Genomic DNA, 25,985 nt, shown 5'->3' with positions numbered 1-25,985 from the left:
GTCAGTCTTCTTGTACTTAAGTCGGCATTGTGCTTTTTCTATTTAATTCCGATGCAATTTCTGTGTTTCATCGTCAATAAGAACGTCCAAGGGATACAGTAAACCTGAAGTGAAGCATCGGAATCTATAACTAGTGTCACAGGAATGGTTCAAATCATAGACATTAGGAAGAGTCAGTCTTCTTGTACTTAAGTCGGCATTGTGCCTTTTCTATTTAATTCCGATGCTATTTCAGTGTTTCATCGTCAATAAGAATGTCAGAGAGATACATTAACCCTGAAGTGAAGCATCGGAATCTGTAACTAGCGTCACAGGAATGGTTCAAAACATAGACAGACAGAAGGGTCAGTCTTCTTTTACTTAAGTCGGCATTGTGCCTTTTGTATTTAATTCCGATACAATTTCTGTGTTTCATCGTCAATAAGAAGTTCCAAGGGATACAGTAAACCTGAAGTGAAGCATCGGAATCTATAAATAGTGTCACAGGAATGGTTCAAAACATAAACAGCAAGAAGGGTCAGTCTTCTTGTACTTAAGTCGGCATTGTGCCTTTTCTATTTAATTCCGATGCAATTTATGTGTTTCATCGTCAATAAGAAGGTCAGAGGGATACAGTAAACCTGAAGTGAGGCATCGGAATCTATAACAAGTGTCACAGGAATGGTTCCAAACATAGTCAGTAAGAAGAGTCAGTCTTCTTGTACTTAAGTCGGCATTGTGCCTTTTCTATTTAATTCCGATGCAATTTCTGTGTTTCATCGTCAATAAGCAGGGCCAAGGGATACAGTAATCCTGAAGTGAATCATCGTAATCTATTACTAGTGTCACAGGAATGGTTCAAAACATAGTAGGTACGAAGAGTCAGTCTTCTTGCATTTAAGTCGGCATTGTTCCTTTTCTATTTAATTCCGATGCAATTTCTGTGTTTCATCGTCAATAAGAAGGTCCAAGGGATACAGTAAAGCTGAAGTGAAGCATCGGAATCTATAACTAGTGTCACAGGAATGGTTCAAAACAATGACAGTAAGAAGAGTCAGTCTTCTTGTACTTAAGTCGGCATTGCGCCATTTCTATTTAATTCCGATGCAATTTCTGTGTTTCATCGTCAATAAGAAGGTCAGAGGGATACAGTAAACCTGAAATGAAGCATCGAAAGCTATAACTAGTGTCACAGGAATGTTTCAAAACATAGACAGTAGGAAGAGTCAGTCCTCTTGTACTTAAGTCGGCATTGTGCCTTTTGTATTTAATTAAGGTGCAATATCTGTGTTTCATCGTCAACAAGAAGGTCCAAGGGATACAGTAAACCTGAAGTGAAGCATCGGAATCTGTAACTAGCGTCACATTAATGGTTCAAACATAGTCAGTAAGAAGAGTCAGTCTTCTTGTACTTAAGTCGGCATTGTGCTTTTTCTATTTAATTCCGATGCAATTTCTGTGTTTCATCGTCAATAAGAACGTCCAAGGGATACAGTAAACCTGAAGTGAAGCATCGGAATCTATAACTAGTGTCACAGGAATGGTTCAAAACATAGACATTAGGAAGAGTCAGTCTTCTTGTACTTAAGTCGGCATTGTGCCTTTTCTATTTAATTCCGATGCTATTTCAGTGTTTCATCGTCAATAAGAATGTCAGAGAGATACATTAACCCTGAAGTGAAGCATCGGAATCTGTAACTAGCGTCACAGGAATGGTTCCCCCCCTGCGGGTCTGGGGATTAGAATAGGCCCGCGGTATTCCTGCCTGTCGTAAGAGGCGACTAAAAGGAGTCCATCCCCCTCACGGGGGTTGTTAGCGCCTGCGTCCGGAGACGGACGGTTCCACGACCTATAATCGTGGTCTTTTTGGTTTTTCACTTCTCGTTTCTTCCTTCCTTTTGTTGGTTCCTTTCCTTGCTCTTCTCGACCTCACTGTCTTCCTTACTCATTCCCTTGACTTCTCCTTGCCTTCTCATTGCCTTTTTCTCCTTGCCTTCTCATTGCCTTTTTCTCCTTGCCTTCTCATTGCCTTTTTCTCCTTGCCTTCTCATTGCCTTTTTCTCCTTGCCTTCTCATTGCCTTTTTCTCCTTGCCTTCTCATTGCCTTTTTCTCCTTGCCCTCTCATTGCCTTTTTTCCCTTGCCTTCTCCTTGCCTTCTTCTCCTTGCCTTCTCATTACCTTCTTCTCCTTGCCTTCTCTGGTCTCCGCCTCGGCGTTTGAGACAGTCTGTCCTCTTTCTCCCTCTCTCTCTTCTTTTTCCTCTTCTTCCTTCCTCCCTGTGCGTGCCTGAAGGCCGACCCACGCGTTCGCACGCGTAGCCGGTGACGGGGTAACGCGTAATTCCCCGCCCTGGGTAGACATGTAAGGCACGCGCGTACCCCCTGGTAAAGGCCAGGCCCGGGGAGGGGTGATTGCCTGAGCTGATACCTTCTGACCATGCCGATTGGTCCCTCCGTCTGTTTCTCGGGAGGTGTGACCTGAGGTGTAAACATTCACCTAAGGCGGGAGTGCCCTCTGAGAGGGTCCCCACAAGGAAGGAGCGCGCCATCGGAGACGCTGGCAATCATGGGGGATTCCTCCGCAATGGATTCTACTCCATCTCTTTCGACTTCGACTCAAAAACGGAAACGTGACCAGCCAACAGTGACAAAAGTACTACCGCCTGCCCCACAGTTTCTCGTAGTTTCTCGATCTGAGGACGGAAAGGATTTTTCCTCTGTCAACCCTTTCGTTATTCAGAAGGGCGTAGATGCCATAGCCGGATCTGTCAAATCTTGTACCAGGTTGCGAAACGGCACCTTATTACTAGAAACTGAGAGTGCCTTTCAGGCACAAAAACTGCTTCGGGCCACCCTCCTGTACACGTTCCCTGTCCGGGTGGAGGCCCACCGAACTTTGAACTCGTCTCGTGGTGTAGTGTATACTAGCTCCCTCGACGGATTGACTGATGAGGAGCTTCAATCATTCCTCGCTGAGCAGGGCGTGACGGCTGTCCATAGGGTCATGAAAAAGGTCAATAATGACCTTGTACCGACCCGGACAATTTTCTTGACCTTCGATAGTGTTAAGCTGCCATCGCGCATTAAGGCGGGATACGAGGTTATTTCTGTTCGCCCCTATGTCCCGACACCTACGCGCTGTTACCAGTGTCAGCGTTTCAATCACACTAGACAGTCTTGTTCCAATGCAGCTAAATGTGTCACTTGTGGCAGGGATGCCCATGAGGGTGACTGTCCACCTCCGTCTCCTCGTTGTGTGAACTGTCAGGGTGACCATGCCGCATCCTCCCGCGACTGTCCTGTCTATAAGGAAGAACGCTGTATCCAAGAAATTCGGGTCAAAGAGAAAGTGTCCACCTCGGCTGCTCGCAAGCTATTGGCTAGTAGGAAGCCCACGCTGCTCCCAGCGGGGAAATACAGTACTGTCCTCGCCTCTCCTCGGACTACCCGGGAGGTAGCAACCCAGACATGCGATCTGACCTTCAGCACCACGGTCGTCCGTTCGGCCAGTGCTAAGATCGCGCGGTCGACGTCTCCTCTTCCTCCCATCACCCCACAGACACGAGCACCTTCCTCAGCTTCTGCTAAGACGAAGACATCGAAGTCAGATGCACGGGCCTTCAAGAAGGAACCATCCCGTGCAGACTTCCTCCGTACCTCGACCTCCCAGCCTTCGACCGGTACTTCCACTACACGTCCTTCCAAAAAGGCGCATAGGAAGCACAGTTCTCCTTCCCCGCCACGGCGCATTCCTTCTCCTGCGCCACCCAGCGGTTGCCGCCCCAGGCCGTCATCTGTTTCGCCTGGCCGCACCGCTGGTAGCCGTACATCTGGCCGTTCACTGGCGGAGGAAGCTCCCCCTCCCGGCCATCCTCCCGAGATGGCCGATGACCCTATAGACCACATGGACGATGACTGTCCGCCTACTGATAGCGGCGGCAGTGCTCGCTCGAAGCCAGGCCCTAAGCGGCCTTCGAGGTGACCACTTCTCTCATCTTCCTTTTCTTATGATGGCACTTATTCACTGGAATATTCGCAGCATTCGCTCCAACCGAGAGGACTTGAAGTTGCTGCTCCGCTTGCACCGTCCGCTCGTCGTAGCCCTCCAGGAAACGAAGCTACGCCCATGCGATCAAATTGCCTTGGCACACTACACCTCTGTGCGTTTTGACCTACCCCCTGTGGTAGGTATCCCAGCTCATGGAGGGGTTATGTTGCTGGTCCGGGATGATATTTACTACGATCCCATCACGTTGCACACCGGCCTGCAGGCAGTTGCCATCCGCATTACTCTCCCCACTTTTACGTTTTCCTTTTGTACCGTTTACACTCCATCGTCATCTGCCGTTACCAGGGCAGATGTGATGCAACTTATTGCTCAGCTACCTACACCACTTTTGTTAACTGGAGACTTCAATGCCCACCATCCCCTTTGGGGCTCTCCAGCATCCTGCCCGAGGGGCTCCTTGTTAGCAGACCTTTTCAACCAGCTCGATCTTGTCTGCCTCAATACTGGCGCCCCAACCTTTCTTTCGGACACATCTCACACCTATTCCCATTTAGACCTCTCTATATGTACTCCCCAACTTGCACGCCGGTTTGAGTGGTATGCACTTTCTGATACATATTCGAGCGACCACTTCCCGTGTGTTATCCATCTCCTGCAGCATACCCCCTCTCCGTGCTTCTCTAATTGGACCATCTCCAAGGCAGACTGGGAGCTCTTCTCTTCCAGGGCGACCTTTCAGGATCAAACCTTTACAAGTTGCGATCGTCAGGTCGCACACCTCACGGAAGTCATTCTCGCTGCTGCTGAATATTCCATCCCTCACCCTCCTTCTTCTCCACGTCGCGTACCGGTCCCCTGGTGGACCGCGGCATGTAGAGACGCTTTACGTGCTCGTCGACGTGCTTTACGCACATTTAAACGCCACCCTACAGTGGCGAATTGTATCAATTATAAACGATTACGTGCTCAGTGTCGTCGTATTATCAAAGAAAGCAAGAAAGCCAGCTGGGCTGCTTTCACAAGCACCTTCAACAGTTTTACTCCTTCTTCTGTTGTCTGGGGTAGCCTGCGCCGGCTATCCGGCACTAAGGTCCACTCACCAGTTTCTGGCTTGAAGGTCGCGAATGATGTCCTTGTAGCCCCTGAGGCTGTCTCCAATGCCTTCGGCCGCCTTTTCGCAGAGGTTTCGAGCTCCGCTCATTACCACCCTGCCTTCCTCCCCCGCAAACAGGCAGAGGAGGCTAGGCCACCTAACTTCCGCTCCTCGAATTGTGAAAGTTATAATGCCCCATTCACCATGCGGGAACTCGAAAACGCACTTGGCCGATCACGGTCCTCTGCTCCAGGGCCAGATTCTATTCATATTCAGATGCTGAAGAACCTTTCTCCTGCGGGTAAAGGTTTTCTTCTTCGTACATACAATCGCATCTGGATTGAGGGACATGTTCCCGCATGCTGGCGCGAGTCTATTGTTGTCCCAATTCCTAAGCCGGGGAAGGACAAGCACTTGCCTTCCAGTTATCGACCTATCTCGCTTACCAGCTGTGTCTGTAAAGTGATGGAGCGAATGGTTAACTCTCGATTGGTTTGGCTGCTCGAGTCTCGACGCCTACTTACCAATGTACAATGTGGATTTCGTAGGCGCCGCTCTGCTGTTGACCATCTGGTTACCTTGTCGACCTTCATTATGAATAACTTCTTGCGGAAGCGCCCGACCGCGGCTGTGTTCTTTGATTTGGAGAAGGCTTACGACACCTGTTGGAAGGCGGGCATTCTCCGCACCATGCATACATGGGGCCTTCGCGGTCGCCTTCCTCTTTTTATTCGTTCCTTTTTAATGGATCGACAGTTCAGGGTACGTGTGGGTTCTGTCCTGTCCGACACCTTTCGCCAGGAGAATGGGGTGCCACAGGGCTCAGTCTTGAGCGTCGCTCTCTTCGCCATCGCGATCAATCCAATAATGGATTGCCTCCCAGCTGATGTATCAGGCTCCCTTTTCGTGGACGATTTTACCATCTATTGCAGCGCGCAGTGTACACGTGTACTGGAGCGCTGTCTTCAGCGTTCTCTTGACCGTCTTTACTCCTGGAGTGTCGCCAATGGCTTCCGTTTTTCTGCCGAGAAGACGGTCTGTATTAACTTCTGGCGCTACAAAGAGTTTCTCCCACCGTCCTTACGACTCGGTCCCGTTGCTCTCCCAATCGTGGAGACAACCAAATTTTTAGGCCTTACATTTGACAGGAAACTTAGCTGGTCTCCACATGTGTCCTATTTGGCCGCCCGTTGTACCCGTTCTTTAAATGTCCTCCGTGTTCTCAGTGGTCTGTCGTGGGGAGCGGATCGAACCGTCCTACTTCGTCTATATCGGTCGATCGTCCGCTCCAAGCTGGATTATGGGAGCTTCGTATACTCCTCTGCACGGCCATCCATCTTACGCCGCCTCAACTCCATACAACATCGGGGTTTACGACTTGCGATCGGAGCATTTTATACCAGTCCCGTAGAGAGTCTTCATGCTGACGCTGGCGAATTGCCACTCACCTACCGGCGCGATATACTGCTTTGTCGGTATGCCTGTCGGCTACTGTCAATGCCCGACCATCCGTCTTATCGTTCCTTTTTTGACGACTCTCTTGACCGTCAATACGGGTTGTATGTCTCTGCCCTGCTACCCCCTGGAGTTCGCTTTCGTCGCCTCCTTCAACACCTTAATTTTTCACTCCCTGCAACCTTTCGAGTGGGCGAGAGCCGCACGCCACCTTGGCTCCAGGCTCAGGTCCGCGTTCACCTTGACCTCAGCTCGCTCCCAAAAGAGGTCACCCCCGGTTCGGTCTACCACTCCCGTTTTTTAGAACTTCGTTCAAAGTTCATCGACATGACATTCATTTATACAGATGGCTCTAAGACCAATGACGGGGTCGGGTGTTCCTTTATTGTTGAGGCACAAAGTTTCAAATACCGGCTCCATGACCATTGTTCTGTCTTCACAGCTGAGCTCTTTGCCCTCTACCAGGCTGTTCTTTACATCTGCCGCCACCGACATTCTGCTTATGTCATCTGCTCAGATTCCCTGAGCGCCATCCAGAGCCTCAGTGATCCGTACCCGGTTCACCCTTTCGTACACCGGATCCAACGCTCTCTTCAGCAGCTGGTGGACGTCGGTTCTCCAGTTAGCTTTATGTGGGTTCCTGGCCATGTCGGTATCCCTGGGAACGAAGCTGCAGATGCCGCGGCCAAGGCTGCGGTCCTCCAGCCTCGGACAGCTTTTTGTTGTGTCCCTTCGTCCGATTTTAGCAGGGTGATTTCTCGGCGCATCTTATCTCTGTGGCATGCCGATTGGGCTGCACTTACCGACAACAAGCTTCGGGCCTTAAAACCTCTTCCTGTGGCTTGGACGTCCTCCTCACGCCCTTCTCGGCGGGAGGAGGTCATTTTAGCCCGGTTAAGAATTGGACACTGCCGGTTCAGCCATCGCCATCTGCTGACGGCTGCGCCGGCGCCGTTCTGCCCATGTGGGCACTTGCTGACGGTTAGACACATTTTACTGTCCTGTCCAGATCTTCACACACTGCGCCTCGATCTTAACCTGCCAAATACTTTCGATGCCATTTTAGCGGATGACACACGAGCAGCTGCTCGTGTTCTTCGTTTTATCAATTTGACACACCTCGCTAAGGACATTTGATGATGCTGTTTTTTAATCCTATGCCTGTCAGTCTGTCTTTTATCGTGTTTTCCCTTTTAGTTGTTGTGGTCAACTTGTGCCTCGCGGTGTATTCTTAGAGTAGTCAGGGCGCTAATGAACATTGAAGTTGTGCGCCCTAAAACCACAAAAACAAAAACAAACAGGAATGGTTCAAAACATAGACAGACAGAAGGGTCAGTCTTCTTTTACTTAAGTCGGCATTGTGCCTTTTGTATTTAATTCCGATACAATTTCTGTGTTTCATCGTCAATAAGAAGTTCCAAGGGATACAGTAAACCTGAAGTGAAGCATCGGAATCTATAAATAGTGTCACAGGAATGGTTCAAAACATAAACAGCAAGAAGGGTCAGTCTTCTTGTACTTAAGTCGGCATTGTGCCTTTTCTATTTCATTCCGATGCAATTTATGTGTTTCATCGTCAATAAGAAGGTCAGAGGGATACAGTAAACCTGAAGTGAGGCATCGGAATCTATAACAAGTGTCACAGGAATGGTTCCAAACATAGTCAGTAAGAAGAGTCAGTCTTCTTGTACTGAAGTCGGCATTGTGCCTTTTCTATTTAATTCCGATGCAATTTCTGTGTTTCATCGTCAATAAGCAGGGCCAAGGGATACAGTAATCCTGAAGTGAATCATCGTAATCTATTACTAGTGTCACAGGAATGGTTCAAAACATAGTAGGTACGAAGAGTCAGTCTTCTTGCATTTAAGTCGGCATTGTGCCTTTTGTATTTAATTCCGATGCAATTTCTGTGTTTCATCGTCAAAAAGAAGGTCAGAGGGATACAGTAAACATGAAGTGAAGCATCTGAATCTATAACAAGTGTCACAGGAATGGTTCAAAACAGTCAGTAAGAAGAGTCAGTCTTCTTATACTTAATTCGGCATTGTGCCTTTTGTATTTAATTACGAAGCTATTTCTGCAATTCGTCGCCAATTAGAAGGTCCAAAGGATACAGTAAACCAGAAGTGAAGCATCTGAATGTATAACAAGTGTCACAGGAATGGTTCAAAACAGTCAGTAAGAAGAGTCAGTCTTCTTATACTTAAGTCGGCATTATGCTTTTTCTATTTAATTCCGATGCAATTTCTGTGTTTCATCGTCAATAAGAAGGTCCAAGGGATACAGTAAACCTGAAGTGAATCATCGTAATCTATAACTAGTGTCACAGGAATGGTTCAAAACATAGTCAGTACGAGGAGTCAGTCTTCTTGTACTTACGTCGGCATTGTGCCTTTTGTATTTAATTCCGATGCAATTTCTGTGTTACATCATCAATAAGAAGGTCAGAGGGACACAGTAAACCTGAAGTGAAGCATCGGAATCTATAACTATTATCACAGGAATGGTTCTAAACATAGACAGTAAGAAGGGTCAGTCTTCTTGTACTTAAGTCGCATTGTGCCTTTTGTATTTAATTCCGATGCAATATCTGTGTTTCATCGTCAATAAAAAGGTGCAAGGGATACATTAAACCTGAAGTGAAGCATCGGAATCTATAACTAGTGTCACAGGAATGGTTCAAGCATAGACAGTAAGAAGAGTCAGTCTTCTTGTATTTAAGTCGGCATTGTGCCTTTTGTATTTAATTCCGAAGCAATTTCTGTGCTTCATCGTCAATAAGAAAGTCAGAGGGATACAGTAAACCTGAAGTGAAGCATCGGAATCTATAACTAGTGTCACAGGAATGGTTCGAAACAGTCAGTAAGAAGAGTCAGACTTCTTGTACATAAGTCGGCATTGTGCCTTTTGTATTTAATTCCGATGCAATTTCTGTACTTCGTCGCCAATAAGAAGGTCCAAAGGATACAATAAACCTGAAGTGAAGCATCGGAATCTATAACTAGTGTCACAGGAATGGTTCGAAACAGTCACTAAGAAGAGTCAGTCTTCTTGTACATAAGTCGGCATTGTGCCTTTTGTATTTAATTCCGATGCAATTTCTGTGTTTCATCGTCAAAAAGAAGGTCAGAAGGATACAGTAAACCTGAAGTGAAGCATCGGTATCTGTAACTAGTGTCACAGGAATGGTTCAAAGCATAGACAGTAGGAAGAGTCAGTCTTTTTGTACTTAAGTCGGCATTGTGCCTTTTGTATTTAATTCCGATGCAATTACTGTGTTTCATCGTCAATAAGAACGTCCAAGGGATACAGTAACCCTGAAGTGAAGCATCGGAATCTATAACTAGTGTCACAGGAATGGTTCAAAACATAGACAGTAGGAAGAGTCAGTCTTCTTGTACTTAAGTCGGCATTCTACATTTTCTATATAATTCCGATGCAATTTTAGTGTTTCATCGTCAATAAGAATTTCGGAGGGATACAGTAACCCTCCAGTGATGCATCGGAATCTGTAACTAGCGTCACAGGAATGGTTCAAAACATAGACAGAACGAAGAGTCAGTCTTCTTGTACTTAAGTCGGCATTGTTCCTTTTCTATTTAATTCCGATGCAATTTCTATGTTTCATCGTCAATAAGAAGGTCCAAGGGATACAGTAAAGCTGAAGTGAAGCATCGGAATCTATAACTAGTGTTACAGGAATGGTTCAAAACAATGACAGTAAGAAGAGTCAGTCTTCTTGTACTTAAGTCGGCATTGCGCCTTTTCTATTTAATTCCGAAGCAATTTCTGTGTTTCATCGTCAATAGGAAGGTCAGACGGATACAGTAAACCTGAAATGAAGCATCGGAAGCTATAACTAGTGTCACAGGAATGTTTCAAAACATAGACAGTAGGAAGAGTCAGTCCTCTTGTACTTAAGTCTGCATTGTGCCTTTTGTATTTAATTAAGATGCAATATCGGTGTTTCATCGTCAACAAGAAGGTCCAAAGGATACAGTAAACTTGAAGTGAAGCATCGGAATCTGGGACTAGCGTCACATTAATGGTTCAAACATAGTCAGTAAGAAGAGTCAGTCTTGTTGTACTTAAGCCGGCATTGTGCTTTTTCTATTTAATTCCGATGCAATTTCTGTGTTTCATCGTCAATAAGAACGTCCAAGGGATACAGTAAACCGGAGGTGAAGCATCGGAATCTATAACTAGTGTCACAGGAATGGTTCCAAACATAGACAGTAATAAGAGTTAGTTTTCTTGTACTTAAGTCGGCATTGTGCTTTTTCTATTTAATTCCGATGCTATTTCAGTGTTTCATCGTCAATAAGAATGTCTGAGGGATACAGTAACCCTGAAGTGAAGCATCGGAATCTGTAACTAGCGTCACAGGAATGGTTCAAAACATAGACAGAAAGAGGAGTCAGTCTTCTTTTACTTAAGTCGGCATTGTGCCTTTTGTATTTAATTCCGATGCAATTTCTGTGTTTCATCGTCAATAAGAAGGGCCAAGGGATTCAGTAATCCTGAAGTGAATCATTGTAAACTATTACTAGTGTCACAGGAATGGTTCAAAACATAGTAGGTACGAAGAGTCAGTCTTCTTGCATTTAAGTCGGCATTGTGCCTTTTGTATTTAATTCCGAAGCTATTTCTGCATTTCGTCGCCAATTAGAAGGTCCAAAGGATACAGTAAACCAGAAGTGAAGCATCTGAATGTATAACAAGTGTCACAGGAATGGTTCAAAACAGTCAGTAAGAAGGGTCAGTCTTCTTATACTTAAGTCGGCATTATGCCTTTTCTATTTCATTCCGATGCAATTTCTGTGTTTCATCGTCAATAAGAAGGTCCAAGGGATACAGTAAACCTGAAGTGAATCATCGTAATCTATAACTAGTGTCACAGGAATGGTTCAAAACATAGTCAGTACGAGGAGTCAGACTTCTTGTACTTAAGTCGGCATTGTGCCTTTTGTATTTAATTCCGATGCAATTTCTGTGTTTCATCGTCAATAAGAAGGTCAGAGGGATACATTAAACCTGAAGTGAAGCATCGGAATCTATATCTATTGGCACAGGAATGGTTCTAAACATAGACAGTAAGAAGGGTCAGTCTTCTTGTACTTAAGTCGGCATTGTGCCTTTTGTATTTAATTCCGATGCAATTTCTGTGCTTCATCGTCAATAAGAAAGTCAGAGGGATACAGTAAACCTGAAGTGAAGCATCGGAATCTATAACTAGTGTCACAGGAATGGTTCGAAACAGTCAGTAAGAAGAGTCAGACTTCTTGTACATAAGTCGGCATTGTGCCTTTTGTATTTAATTCCGATGCAATTTCTGTACCTCGTCGCCAATAAGAAGGTCCAAAGGATACAGTAAACCTGAAGTGAAGCATCGGAATCTATAACTAGTGTCATAGGAATGGTTCGAAACAGTCACTAAGAAGATTCAGTCTTCTTGTACATAAGTCGGCATTGTGCCTTTTGTATTTAATTCCGATGCAATTTCTGTGTTTCATCGTCAAAAAGAAGGTCAGAAGGATACAGTAAACCTGAAGTGAAGCATCGGTATCTGTAACTAGTGTCACAGGAATGGTTCAAAGCATAGACAGTAGGAAGAGTCAGTCTTTTTGTACTTAAGTCGGCATTGTGCCTTTTGTATTTAATTCCGATGCAATTACTGTGTTTCATCGTCAATAAGAACGTCCAAGGGATACAGTTACCCTGAAGTGAAGCATCGGAATCTATAACTAGTGTCACAGGAATGGTTCAAAACATAGACAGTAGGAAGAGTCAGTCTTCTGGTACTTAAGTCGGCATTGTGCCTTTTGTATTGAATTTCGATGCTATTTCTGTGTTTCATTGCCGATAAGAAGGTCCAAAGGATACCGTAAACCTGAAGTGAAGCATCGGAATTTATAACTAGTGTCAATGGAATTCCTCAAAACATAGACAGTAGGAAGAGTCAGTCTTCTTGTACTTAAGTCGGCATTGTGCCTTTTGTATTTAATTCCGACGCAATTTCTGTGTTTCATCGTCAATATAAGGTCCAAGGGATACAGTAAACCTGAAGTGAAGCATCAGACTCTATAACTAGTGTTACAGGAATGGTTCAAAACAATGACAGTAAAAAGAGTCAGTCTTCTTGTACTTAAGTCGGCATTGCGCCTTCTCTATTTAATTCCGAAGCAATTTCTGTGTTTCATCGTCAATAGGAAGGTCAGAGGGATACAGTTAACCTGAAATGAAGCATCGGAAGCTATAACTAGTGTCACACGAATGTTTCAAAACATAGACAGTAGGAAGAGTCAGTCCTCTTGTACTTAAGTCGGCATTGTGCCTTTTGTATTTAATTAAGATGCAATATCGGTGTTTCATCGTCAACAAGAAGGTCCAAAGGATACAGTAAACTTGAAGTGAAGCATCGGAATCTGTGACTAGCGTCACATTAATGGTTCAAGCATAGTCAGTAAGAAGAGTCAGTCTTCTTGTACTTAAGTCGGCATTGTGCTTTTTCTATTTAATTCCGATGCAATTTCTGTGTTTCATCGTCAATAAGAACGTCCAAGGGATACAGTAAACCGGAAGTGAAGCATCGGAATCTATAACTAGTGTCACAGGAATGGTTCCAAACATAGACAGTAAAAAGAGTTAGTTTTCTTGTACTTAAGTCGGCATTGTGCTTTTTCTATTTAATTCCGATGCTATTTCAGTGTTTCATCGTCAATAAGAATGTCAGAGGGATACAGTAACTCTGAAGTGAAGCATCGGAATCTGTAACTAGCGTCACAGGAATGGTTCAAAACATAGACAGAAAGAAGAGTCAGTCTTCTTTTACTTAAGTCGGCATTGTGCCTTTTGTATTTAATTCCGATGCAATTTCTGTGTTTCATCGTCAATAAGAAGGTCCAAGGGATACAGGAAAACTGAAGTGAAGCATCGGAATCTATAAATAGTGTCACAGGAATGGTTCAAAACATAAACAGCAAGAAGAGTCATTCTTCTTGTACTTAAGTCGGCATTGTGCCTTTTCTATTTCATTCCGATGCAATTTCTGTGTTTCATCGTCAATAAGAAGGTCAAAGGGATACAGTAAACCTGAAGTGAGGCATCGGAATCTATAACAAGTGTCACAGGAATGGTTCCAAACATAGTCAGTAAGTAGAGTCAGTCTTCTTGTACTTAAGTCGGCATTATGCCTTTTCTATTTAATTCCGATGCAATTTCTGTGTTTCATCGTCAATAAGAAGGTCCAAGGGATACAGTAAAGCTGAAGTAAAGTATCGGAATCTATAACTAGTGTTACAGGAATGGTTCAAAACAATGACAGTAAGAAGAGTCAGTCTTCTTGTACTTAAGTCGGCATTGCGCCTTTTCTATTTAATTCCGAAGCAATTTCTGTGTTTCATCGTCAATAAGAAGGTCACAGGGATACAGTAAACCTGAAATGAAGCATCGGAAGCTATAACTAGTGTCACAGGAATGTTTCAAAACATAGACAGTAGGAAGAGTCAGTCCTCTTGTACTTAAGTCGGCATTGTGCCTTTTGTATTTAATTAAGATGCAATATCTGTGTTTCATCGTCAACAAGAAGGTCCAAAGGATACAGTAAACTTGAAGTGAAGCATCGGAATCTGTGACTAGCGTCACATTAATGGTTCAAACATAGTCAGTAAGAAGACTCAGTCTTCTTGTACTTAAGTCGGCATTGTGCTTTTTCTATTTAATTCCGATGCAATTTCTGTGTTTCATCGTCAATAAGAACGTCCAAGGGATACAGTAAACCGGAAGTGAAGCATCGGAATCTATAACTAGTGTCACAGGAATGGTTCAAATCATAGACAGTAGGAAGAGTCAGTCATCTTGTACTTAAGTCGGCATTGTGCCTTTTCTATTTAATTCCGATGCTATTTCAGTGTTTCATCGTCAATAAGAATGTCAGAGGGATACAGTAACCCTGAAGTGAAGCATCGGAATCTGTAACTAGCGTCACAGGAATGGTTCAAAACATAGACAGAAAGAAGAGTCAGTCTTCTTTTACTTAAGTCGGCATTGCGCCTTTTGTATTTAATTCCGATGCAATTTCTGTGTTTCATCGTCAATAAGAAGGTCCAAGGGATACAGTAAACCTGAAGTGTAGCATCGTAATCTATAAATAGTGTCACAGGAATGGTTCAAAACATAAACAGCAAGAAGAGTCAGTCTTCTTGTACTTAAGTCGGCATTGTGCCTTTTCCATTTCATTCCGATGCAATTTCTGTGTTTCATCGTCAATAAGAAGGTCCAAGGGATACAGTAAACCTGAAGTGAATCATCGGAATCTATAACTAGTAACACAGGAATGGTTCAAAACATAGACAGTAAGAAGAGTCAGTCTTCTTGTACTTAAGTCGGCATTGTGCCTTTTGTATTGAATTTCGATGCTATTTCTGTGTTTCATCGTCGATAAGAAGGTCCAAAGGATACCGTAAACCTGAAGTGAAGCATCGGAATTTATAACTAGTGTCAATGGAATTCCTCAAAACATAGACAGTAGGAAGAGTCAGTCTTCTTCTACTTAAGTCGGCATTGTGCCTTTTATATTTAATTCCGATGCTATTTCAGTGTTTCGTCGTCAATAAGAAGGTAAGAGGGATACAATAAACCTGAAGTGAAGCATCGGAATCTATATCTAGTGTCACAGTAAAGGTTCAAAACATAGACAGTAAGAAGAGTCAGTCCTATTGTACACGAGTCGGCATTGTGAATTTTGTATTTAATTCCGATGCAATTTCTGTGTTTCATCGTCAAAAAGAAGGCCCAAGGGATACAGTTAACATATAATGAAGCATCGGAATCTAAAACTGGTCTCACAGGAAATGTTCAAATCATAGTCAGTAAGAAGAGTCAGTCCTCTTGAACTTATGTCGGCATTGTGCCTTTTCTATTTAATTCCGATGCAATTTCTGTGTTTCGTCGTCAATAAGAAGGTCCAAGGGATACAGTAAACCTCAAGTGAAGCATCGGAATCTAAAACCGATCTCACAGGAAAGGTTCAAAACATAGAGAGTAAGGAGAGCCAGTCATCTTGTATTTGAGTCAACATTGTGCGTTTTGTATTTAATTCCGATGCAATTTCTGTGTTTCATCGTCAATAAGAAGGTCAGCGGGATACAGTAAACCTGAAGTGAAGCATCGGAATCTATTACTAGTGTCACAGGACTGGTTAATATATAGACAGTAGGAAGAGACAGTCTTCTTGTACTTAAGTCGGCATTGTGCGTTTTGTATTTAATCCCGATTCAATTTCTGTGTTTCGTCGTCAATAAGAAGGTCCAAGGGATACAGTAAACCTGAAGTGAAGCATCGGAATCTATAACTAGTGACACAGGAACGGTTCAAAACATAGACAGTAAGAACAGTCAGTCTTCTTGTACTTAAGTCGGCATTGTGCCTTTTGTATTTAAATTCGATGTTATTTCTGTGTTTCATCGTCGATAAGAAGGTCCAAAGGATACCGTAAACCTGAAGTGAAGCATCGGAATTTATAACTAGTGTCAATGATATTGCTCAAAACATAGACAGTAGGAAGAGTCAGTCTTCTTGTACTTAAGTCGGCATTGTGCCTTTTCTATTTAATTCCGATGCTATTTCAGTGTTTCGTTGTCAATAAGAAGGTCCAAGGGATACAGTAAACCTGAAGTGAAGCATCGGAATCTATAACTTGTATCACAGGAATGGTTAAAACATAGACAGTAGGAGGAGTCAGTCTTCTTGTACTTAAGTCGGCATTGTGCCTTTTGTATTTAATCCCGATGCAATTTCTGTGTTTCGTCGACAATAAGAAGGTCCAAGGGATACAGTAAACCTGAAGTGAAGCATCGGAATCTGTAACCAGTATCAGAGAAAGGGTTCAAAACATAGACAGTAAGAAGAGTCAGTCATCTTGTACTTAAGTCGGCATTGTGCTTTTTGTATTTAATTCCGATGCAGTTTCTGTGTTTCATCATCAATAAAAAGGTCCAAGGGATACAGTAAACCTGAAGTGAAGCATCGAAATCTATAACTAGTGTCACAGGAATGGTTCAAAACATACACAGCAAGAAGAGTCAGTCTTGTTGTACTTAAGTCGGCATTGTGCCTTTTGTATTTAATTCCGATGCATTTTCTGTGTTTCATCGTCAACAAGAAGGTCCAAGGGATACAGTAAACCTGAAGTGTTGCATATGAATCCATAACTAGTGCCACAGGAATGGTTCAAATTATAGACAGTTGGAAGAGTCAGTCTTCTTGTACTTAAGTCGGCATTGTGCCTTTTGTATTTAATTCCGACGCAATTTCTGTGTTTCATCGTCAATATAAGGACCAAGGGATACAGTAAACCTGAAGTGAAGCATCAGAATCTATAACTAGTGGCAGAGAAATGGTTCAAAACATAGACAGTAAGAGGAGTCAGTCTTCTTGTACTTATGTCTGCATTGTGCCTTTTGTATTTAATTCCGATGCCATTTCTGTGTTTCTTCGTCAATAAGAGGGTCCAAGGGATACAGTAAACATATAGTGAAGCATCGGAATCTAAAACTGGTGTCACAGGAATGGTTCAAAACATACACAGCAAGAAGAGTCAGTCTTCTTGTACTTAAGTCGGCATTGTGCCTTTTGTATTTAATCCCGATTCAATTTCTGTGTTTCGTCGTCTATAAGAAGGTCCAAGGGATACAGTAAACCTGAAGTGAAGCATCGAAATCTATAACTAGTGACACAGGAATGGTTCAAAACATAGTCAGTAAGAAGAGTGAGTCTTCTTGTACTTAAGCCGGCATTGTACCTTTTGTATTTAATTCCGATGCTATTTCTGATTTTCATCGTCAATAAGAAGGTCCAAGGGATACAGTAACCCTGAAGTGAAGCATGGTAATCTATAACTAGTGTCAATGGAATTGCTCAAAACATAGACAGTAAGAAGAGTCAGTCTTCTTGTACTTAAGCCGGCATTGTTCCTTTTGTATTTAATTCCGATGCAAATTCTGTGTTTCATCGTCAATAAGAAGGTCCAAAGTATACAGTATACCTGAAGTGAAGCTTCGGAATCTATAACTAGTGTCACAGGAATGGTTCAAAGCATAGACAGTAATAAGAGTCAGTCTTCTTGTACTTAAGTCGGCATTGTGCCTTTTGTATTTAATTCCGATGCTATTTCTGTGTTTCATCGTCAATAAGAGTGTCAGAGGGATACAGTAAACCTGAAGTGAAGCATCGGAATCTATAACTAGTGTCACAGGAATGGTTCAAAACATAGACATTTGGAAGAGTCAGTCTTCTTGTACTTAAGTCGGCATTGTGCCTTTTGTATTTAATTCCGATGCAATTTCTGTGTTTCACCGTAAACAATAAGGTCCAAGGGATACAGTAAACATATAGTGAAGCATCGGGATCTAAATCTGGTTTCACAGGAAATGTTCAAATCATAGTCAGTAAGAAGAGTCAGTCTTCTTGTACTTATGTCGGCATTGTGCCTTTTCTATTTAGTTCCGATGCAATTTCTGTGTTTCGTCGTCAATAAGAATGACCAAGGGATACAGTAAACCTGTAGTGAAGCATCAGAATCAAAAACCGGTCTCACAGGAAAGTTCAAAAAAATAGAGGGTAAGTAGAGCCTGTCATTTTGTATTTGAGTCGGCATTGTGCCTTTTGTATTTAATTCCGATGCAATTTCTGTGTTTCATCGTCAATAAGAAGGTCAGAGGGATACAGTAAACCGGAAGTGAAGCATCGGAATCTATAACTAGTGTCACAGGAATGGTTAAAACATAGACAGTAGGAAGGGTCAGTCTTGCTGTACTTTAGTCGGTATTGTGCCTTTTGTATTTAATCCTAATTAGATTTCTGTGTTTCGTCGTCAATTCGAAGGTCCAAGGAATACAGTAATCCTGAAGTGAAGCATCGGAATCCATAACTTGTGTCACAGGAATGGTTCAAAACATAGACAGTAAGAAGAGTCAGTCTTCTTGTACTTAAGTCGGCATTGTGCCTTTTGTATTTAACTCTAATGCTACTTATGTGTTTCATCGTCCATAAGAAAGTCCAAGGTATACAGTAAACCTGAAGTGAAGCATCGGAATCCATAACTAGTGTCACAGGAATTGCTCAAAACATAGACAGAAAGAAGAGTCAGTCTTCTTGTACTTAAGTCGTCATTGTGCCTTTTGTATTTAATTACGATGCAAATTCTGTGTTTCATCGTCAATAAGAAGGTCCAAAGGATACAGCAAACCTGAAGTGAAGCTTCAGAATCTGTAACTAGTGTCACAGGAATGGTTCAAAACTTAGACAGTAAGAAGAGTCAGTCTTCTTGTACTTAAAACGGCATTGTGACTTTTGTATTTAATTCCGATGCAATTTCTGTGTTTCATCGTCAATAAGAGTGTCAGAGGAATACAGTAAACCTGAAGTGAAGCATCGGAATCTATAACTATTATCACAGGAATGGTTCAAACATAGACAGTTGGATGAGTCAGTCTTCTTCTACTTAAGTCGGTATTGTGCCTTTTCTATTTAATTCCGATGCAATTTCTGAGTTTCGTCGTCAATAAGAAGGTCCAAGGGATACAGTAAACCTTAGGGGAAGCATCGGAATCTATAACCAGTGTCACAGAAAAGGTTCAAAACTTAGACAGTAAGAAGAGTCTGACATCTTGTACTTAAGTCGGCATTGTGCCTTTTGTATTTAATTTTGATGCAATTTCTGTGTTTCATCGTCAATAAGAATGTCAGAGGGATTCAGTAAACGTGAAGTGAAGCATCGGAATCTATTACTAGAGTCACAGGAATGGTTCAAATCATAGACAGTAGGTAGAGTCAGTCTTCTTGTACTTAAGTCGGCATTGTGCATTTTCTATTTAATTCCGATGCAATTTCTATGTTTCGTCGTCAATAAGAAGGTCAGAGGGATACAGTAAACCTGAAGTGAAGCATCGGAATCTATAACTAGTTTCACAGGAATAGTTCAAAACATACACAGCAAGAAGAGTCAGTCTTCTTGTTCTTAAGTCGGCATTGTGCATTTTGTATTTCATTCCGATGCAATCTCTGTGTTTCATCGTCAATAAGAAGGTCCAAGGGATACAGTAAACCTGAAGTGAAGCATCGGAATCTATAACTAGTGTCACAGGAATGGTTCAAAGCATAGACAGTCGGAAGAGTCAGTCTTCTTGTACGTAAGTCGGCATTGTGCCTCTTGGATTTAATTCCGATGCAATTTCTGTGTTTCTTCGTCAATAAGAAGGTCCAAGGGATACAGTGAACTTATAGTGAATCATCGGAATCTAAAACTGGTCTCACAGATAATGTTCAAATCATAGTCAGTAAGAACAGTCAGTCTTCTTATACTTAAGTCGGCTTTGTGCCTTTTGTACTTAATTCCGATGGAATTTCTGTGTTTCATCCTCAATAAGAAGGTCCAAGGGATACAGTAAGCATATAGTGAAGCATCGGAATCTAAAAGTGGTCTCACAGGAAATGTTCACAACACAGTCAGTAAGAAGAGTCAGTCTTCTTGTACTTAAGTCGGCACTGTGCCGTTTGTATTTAATTCCGATGCAATTTCTGTGTTTCATCGTCAATAAGAATGTCAGAGGTATACAGTAAAACCTGGAGTAAAGCATCGGAATCTATAACTAGTGTCAAAGGAATGGTTTAAAACACAGACAGTAGGAAGAGTCAGTCTTCTTGTGCTTATGTCTGCATTGTGCCCATTCTATTTAATTCCGATGCAATTTCTGTGTTTCGTCGTCAATAAGAAGGTCCAAGGGATACAGTAAACCTGAAGTGAAGCATTGGAATCTATATCTAGTGTCACAGGAAAGGTTCAAAACATAGACATTATAAGAGTCAGTCTTCTTGTACATGAGTCGGCATTGTGCCTTTTGTATTTAATTCCGATGCAATTACTGAGTTTCATCGTCAATAGGAAGGTCAGAGGGATACAGCAAACATGAACTGAAGCATCGGAATCTATAACTACTGTCACAGGAATGGTTCAAAACATACACAGCAAACAGAGTCAGTCTTCTTGTACTTAAGTCGGCATTGTGCCTTTTGTATTTAATTCCGATGCGATTTGTGTGTTTCATCGTCAACAAGAAGGTCAAAGGGATACAGTAAACATATAGTGAAGCATCGGAATGTAAAACTGGTCCCACAGGAAATGTTCAAATCATAGTCAGTAAGAGGAGTCAGTCTTCTTGTACTTATGTCGCCATTGTGCCTTTTCTATTTAATTCCGTTGCAATTTCTGTGTTTCGTCGTCAAAAAGAAGGTCCATGGGATACAGTAAACCTGAAGCGAAGCATCGGAATCTAAAACCCGTCTCACAGGAAAAGTTCAAAAAATAGAGAGTAAGAAGAGCCAGTCTCCTTGTATTTGAGTCGGCATTGTGCCATTTCTATTTAATTCCGATGCAATTTCTGTGTTTCATCGTCAACAACAAGGTCAGAGGGATACAGTAAACCAGTAGTGAAGCATCGGAATCTATAACTAGTGACACAGGAATGGTTAAAACATAGACAGTAGGATGGGTCAGTCTTCTTGTACTTAGGTCGGAATTGTGCCTTTTGTATTTAATCCTGATTCAATTTCTGTGTTTCGTCGTCAATAAGATGGTCCAAGTGATACAGGAAACCTGAAGTGAAGCATCGGAATCTATAACTAGTGTCACAGGAATGGTTCAAAACATAGACAGTAAGAAGAGTCAGTCTTCATGTACTTAACTCGGCATTGTGCATTTTGTATTTAATTCCAAAGCTATTTCTGTATTTCATCGTCAATAGGAAGGTCCAAGGGATACAGTAAACCTGAGGTGAAGCATCGGAATTTATTACTAGTGTCACAGGAATGGTTAAAACGTAGACAGTCAGAAGACTCAGTCGTCTTGTACTTAAGTCGGCCTTGTGCCTTTTGTATTTAATTCCGATGCAATTACTGTGTTTCATCGTCAATAAGAAGGTCCAAGGAATACAGTAAACATATAGTTAAGCATCGGAATCTAAAACTGGTCTCACATGAAATGTTCAAATCATAGTCAGTAAGAAGAGCCAGTCATCTTATACTTAAGTCGGCATTGTGCCTTTTCTACTTAATTCCGAAGCAATATCCGTGTTTCGTCGTCAATAAGAAGGTCCACGGGATACAGTAGACTTGAAGTGAAGCATCGGAATCTAAAACCGGTCTCACAGGAAAGATTCAAATCATAGAGAGTAAGAAGAGCCAGTCATCATGTATTTGGGTCGGCATTGTGCCTTTTGTATTTAATTCCGATGCAATTTCTGTGTTTCATCGTCAATAACAAGGACCAAGGGATACAGTAAACCTGAAGTGGAGCATCGTAATCTATAAGTAATGTCACAGGAATGGTTCAAAACATACACAGCAAAAAGCGTCAGTCTTCTTGTACTTAAGTCGGCATTGTGCCTTTTGTATTTAATCCTGATTCAATTTCTGTGTTTAGTCGTCAATAAGATGGTCCAAGCGATACAGTAAACCTGAAGTGAAGCATCGGAATCTATAACTAGTGTCACAGGAATGGTTCAAAACATAAACAGTAAGAAGAGTCAGTCTTCTTGTACTTAAGTCGGCAATGTGCCTTTTCTATTTAATTCAGATGCTATTTCTGTGTTTCATCGTCGATAAGAAGGTCCAAGGGATACAGTAAACCTGAAGTGAAGCATCGGAATCTATAACTAGTGTCACAGGAATTGCTCAAATCATAGACAGTAATAGGAGTCAGTCTTCTTGTTCTTAAGTCGGCATTGTGCCTCTTGTATTTAATTCCGAAGCAAATTTTGTGTTTCATCGTCAATAAGAAGGTCCAAAGGGTACAGTAACCCTGAAGTAAAGCTTCGGAATCTATAACTAGGGTCGCAGGAATGGTTCAAAACATAGACAATAAGAAGAGTCAGTCTTCTTGTACTTAAGTCGGCATTGTGCCTTTTGTATTTAATTCCGATGCAATTTATGTGTTTCGTCGTCAATAAGAAGGTCCAAGGGATACAGTAAACCTGAAGTGAAGCAACGGAATCTATAACTAGTGTCACAGGAATGGTTCAAAACATAGACAGTTGGAAGAGTCTGTCTTCTTGTACTTAAGTCGGCGTTGTGCCTTTCCTATTTAATTCCGATGCAATTTCTGTGTTTCGTCGTCAATAAGAAGGTCCAAGGGATACAGTAAACCTGAAGTGGTGCATCGTAATCTATATCTAGTGTCACATGAAATGTTGAAAACATAAACATGGAAGAGTCAGTCTTCTTGTACTTATGTCGGCATTGTGCCTTTTGTATTTAATTCCGATGCAATTTCTGTGTTTCGTCGTCAATAAGAAGGTCCAAGGGATACAGCAAATTTGAAGTGAAGCATCGAAATCTATAACTATTGTTACAGGAATTATTCAATACATAGACTGTAAGAAGAGTCAGTCTTCTTGTACTTAATACGGCGTTGTGCCTTTTCTATCTAATTCCGATGCAATCTCTGTGTTTCATCGACAATAAGAATGTCAGAGGGATACAGTAAACCTGAAGTGAAGCCCGGAATCTATAACTAGTGTCACAGGAATTGCTCAAAACATAGACAGTAAGAAGAGTCAGACTTCTTGTACTTAAGTCGGCATTCTGAATTTTGTATTTAATTCCGATGCAAATTCTGTGCTTCATCGTCAATAACAAGGTCAGAGGGAATCAGTAAACCTGAAGTGAAGCATCGGAATCTATAACTAGTGTCACAGGAATGGTTAAAACATAGACAGTAGGAAGAGTTAGTCTTGTTGTTCTTAAGTCGCCATTGTGCTTTTTCTAATTAACTCCGATGCAAGTTCTGTGATTCATCGTCAATAAGAAGGACCATGGGATACGGTAAACATGTAGCGAAGCATGGGAATCGAAAACTGGTCTCACTGGAAATGTTCACAACATAGTCAGTAAGAAGAGTCAGTCTTCTTGTACTTAAGTCGGCATTGCGCTTTTTGTATTTAATTCCGACGGAATGTCTGTGTTTCATCATCAATAAGACGGTCAGAGGGATACAGTAAACCTGAAGTGAAGCAACGGAATCTATAACTAGTGTCACAGGAATTGCTCAAAGCATAGACAGTAAGAAGAGTCAGTCTTCTTGTTCTTAAGTCGGCATTGTGCCTCTTGGATTTAATTCCGAAGCAAATTTTGTGTTTCATCGTCAATAAGAAGGTCCAAAGGGTACAGTAACCCTGAAGTAAAGCTTCGGAATCTATAACTAGGGTCGCAGGAATGGTTCAAAACATAGACAATAAGAAGAGTCAGTCTTCTTGTACTTAAGTCGGCATTGTGCCTTTTGTATTTAATTCCGATGCAATTTCTGTGTTTCATCGTACATAAGAAGGTCAGAGGGATCCAGTAAACCTGAAGTGAAGTATCGGAAACTATAACTAGTGTCACAGGAGTGGTTCTAAACATAGACAGTAAGAAGGGTCAGTCTTGTTGTACTTAAGTCGGCATTGTGCCTTTTGTATTTAATTCCGATGCAATTTCTGTGTTTCGTCGTCAATAAGAAGGTCCAAGGGATACAATAAACATATAGTGAAGCATCGGAATCTAAAACTGGTCTCACAGGAAATGTTCACAACTTAGACAGAAAGAAGAGACAGTGTTCTTGTACTTAAGTCGGCATTGTGCCTTTTGTATTTAATTCCGATGCAATTTCTGTGTTTCATCGTCAATAAGAGGGTGAGAGGGATACAGTAAACCTGAAGTGAAGCATCGGAATCTATAACTAGTGTCACAGGAATGGTTAAAACATAGACAGTAGGAAGAGTCAGTCTTGTTGTAGTTAAGTCGGCATTGTGCTTTTCTAATTAATTCCGATGCAAGTTCTGTGTTTCATCGTCAATAAGAAGGTCCATGGGATACAGTATACATACAGTGAAGCATCGGAATCTAAAACTGGTCTCACAGGAAATGTTCACAACATAGTCAGTAAGAAGAGTCAGTCTTCTTGTACTTAAGTCGGCATTGTGCTTTTACTATTTAATTCCGATGCAATTTCTGTGTTTCATCGTCAATACGAAAGTCCAAGTGATACAGTAAACCTGAAGTGAATCATCGGAATCTATAACTAGTGTCACAGGAATTGTTCAAAACATAGACAGTAAGGAGAGTCAGTCTTCTTGTACTTAAGTCGGCATTGTGCCTTTTGTATTTAATTCCGATGCAATTTCTGTGTTTCATCGTCAATACGAAAGTCCAAGTGATACAGTAAACCTGAAGTGAATCATCGGAAACTATAACTAGTGTCACCGTAATGGTTCAAAACATAGACAGTAAGAAGAGTCAGTCTTCTTGTACTTAAGTCGGCATTGTGCCTTTTGTATTTAATTCCGATGCAATTTCTGTGTTTCATCGTAAATAAGAAGGTCAGAGGGATTCAGTAAACCTGAAGTGAAGCATCGGAATCTATAACTAGTGTCACAGGAATGGTTCAAAACAGAGACAGTAGGAAGAGTCAGTCTTCTTGTACTTAAGTCGGCATTGTGCCTTTTGTATTTAATTCCGATGCAATTTCTGTGTTTCATCGTAAATAAGGTCAGAGGGATACAGTAAGTCTGAAGTGAAGCATCGGAATCTATAACTAGTGTCACAGGAATTGTTCAAAACATAGACAGTAAGAAGAGTCAGTCTTCTTGTACTTAAGTCAGCATTGTGCCTTTTGTATTTAATTCCGATGCAGTTTCTGTGTTTCATCGACAATAAGAAGGTCAGAGGATATCAGTAAACCTGAAGTGAAGCATCGGAATCTATAACTAGTGTCACAGGAATGGTTAAAACATAGACAGTAGGAAGAGTCAGTCTTGTTGTACTTAAGTCGGCATTGTGCCTTTTCTAATTAATTCCGATGCAAGTTCTGTGTTTCATCGTCAATAAGAAGGTCCATGGGATACAGTAAACATACAGTGAAGCATCGGAATCTAAAACTGGTCTCACAGGAAATGTTCACAACATAGTCAGTAAGAAGAGTCAGTCTTCTTGTACTTAAGTCGGCATTGTGCTTTTTCTATTTAATTCCGATGCAATTTCTGTGTTTCATCGTCAATAAGAGGGTCAGAGGGATACAGTAAACCTGAAGTGAAACATCGGAATCTACAACTAGTCTCACAGGAATGGTTCAAAACATAGACAATAGGAAGGATCAGTCTTCTTGTACTTAAGTCGGCATTGTGCCTTTCCTATTTAATTCCAATGCAACTTCTGTGATTCGTCATCAATAAGAAGGTCCAATGGATGCAGTAAACCTGAAGGGAAGCAACGGAATCTATAACTAGTGTCACAGGAATTGTTCAAAGCATAGACAGTAAGGAGAGTCAGTCTTCTTGTACTTAAGTCGGCATTGTGCCTTTTGTATTTAATTCCGATGCAAGTTCTGTGTTTCATCGTCAATACGAAAGTCCAAGTGAT

The sequence above is a fragment of the Schistocerca serialis genome, chromosome 10, assembly GCF_023864345.2.
Source record: "Schistocerca serialis cubense isolate TAMUIC-IGC-003099 chromosome 10, iqSchSeri2.2, whole genome shotgun sequence".
NCBI lineage: Eukaryota > Metazoa > Arthropoda > Insecta > Orthoptera > Acrididae > Schistocerca > Schistocerca serialis.
The sequence above is the reverse complement of the archived record's forward strand: the minus strand, read 5'-3'. Positions refer to the sequence as shown.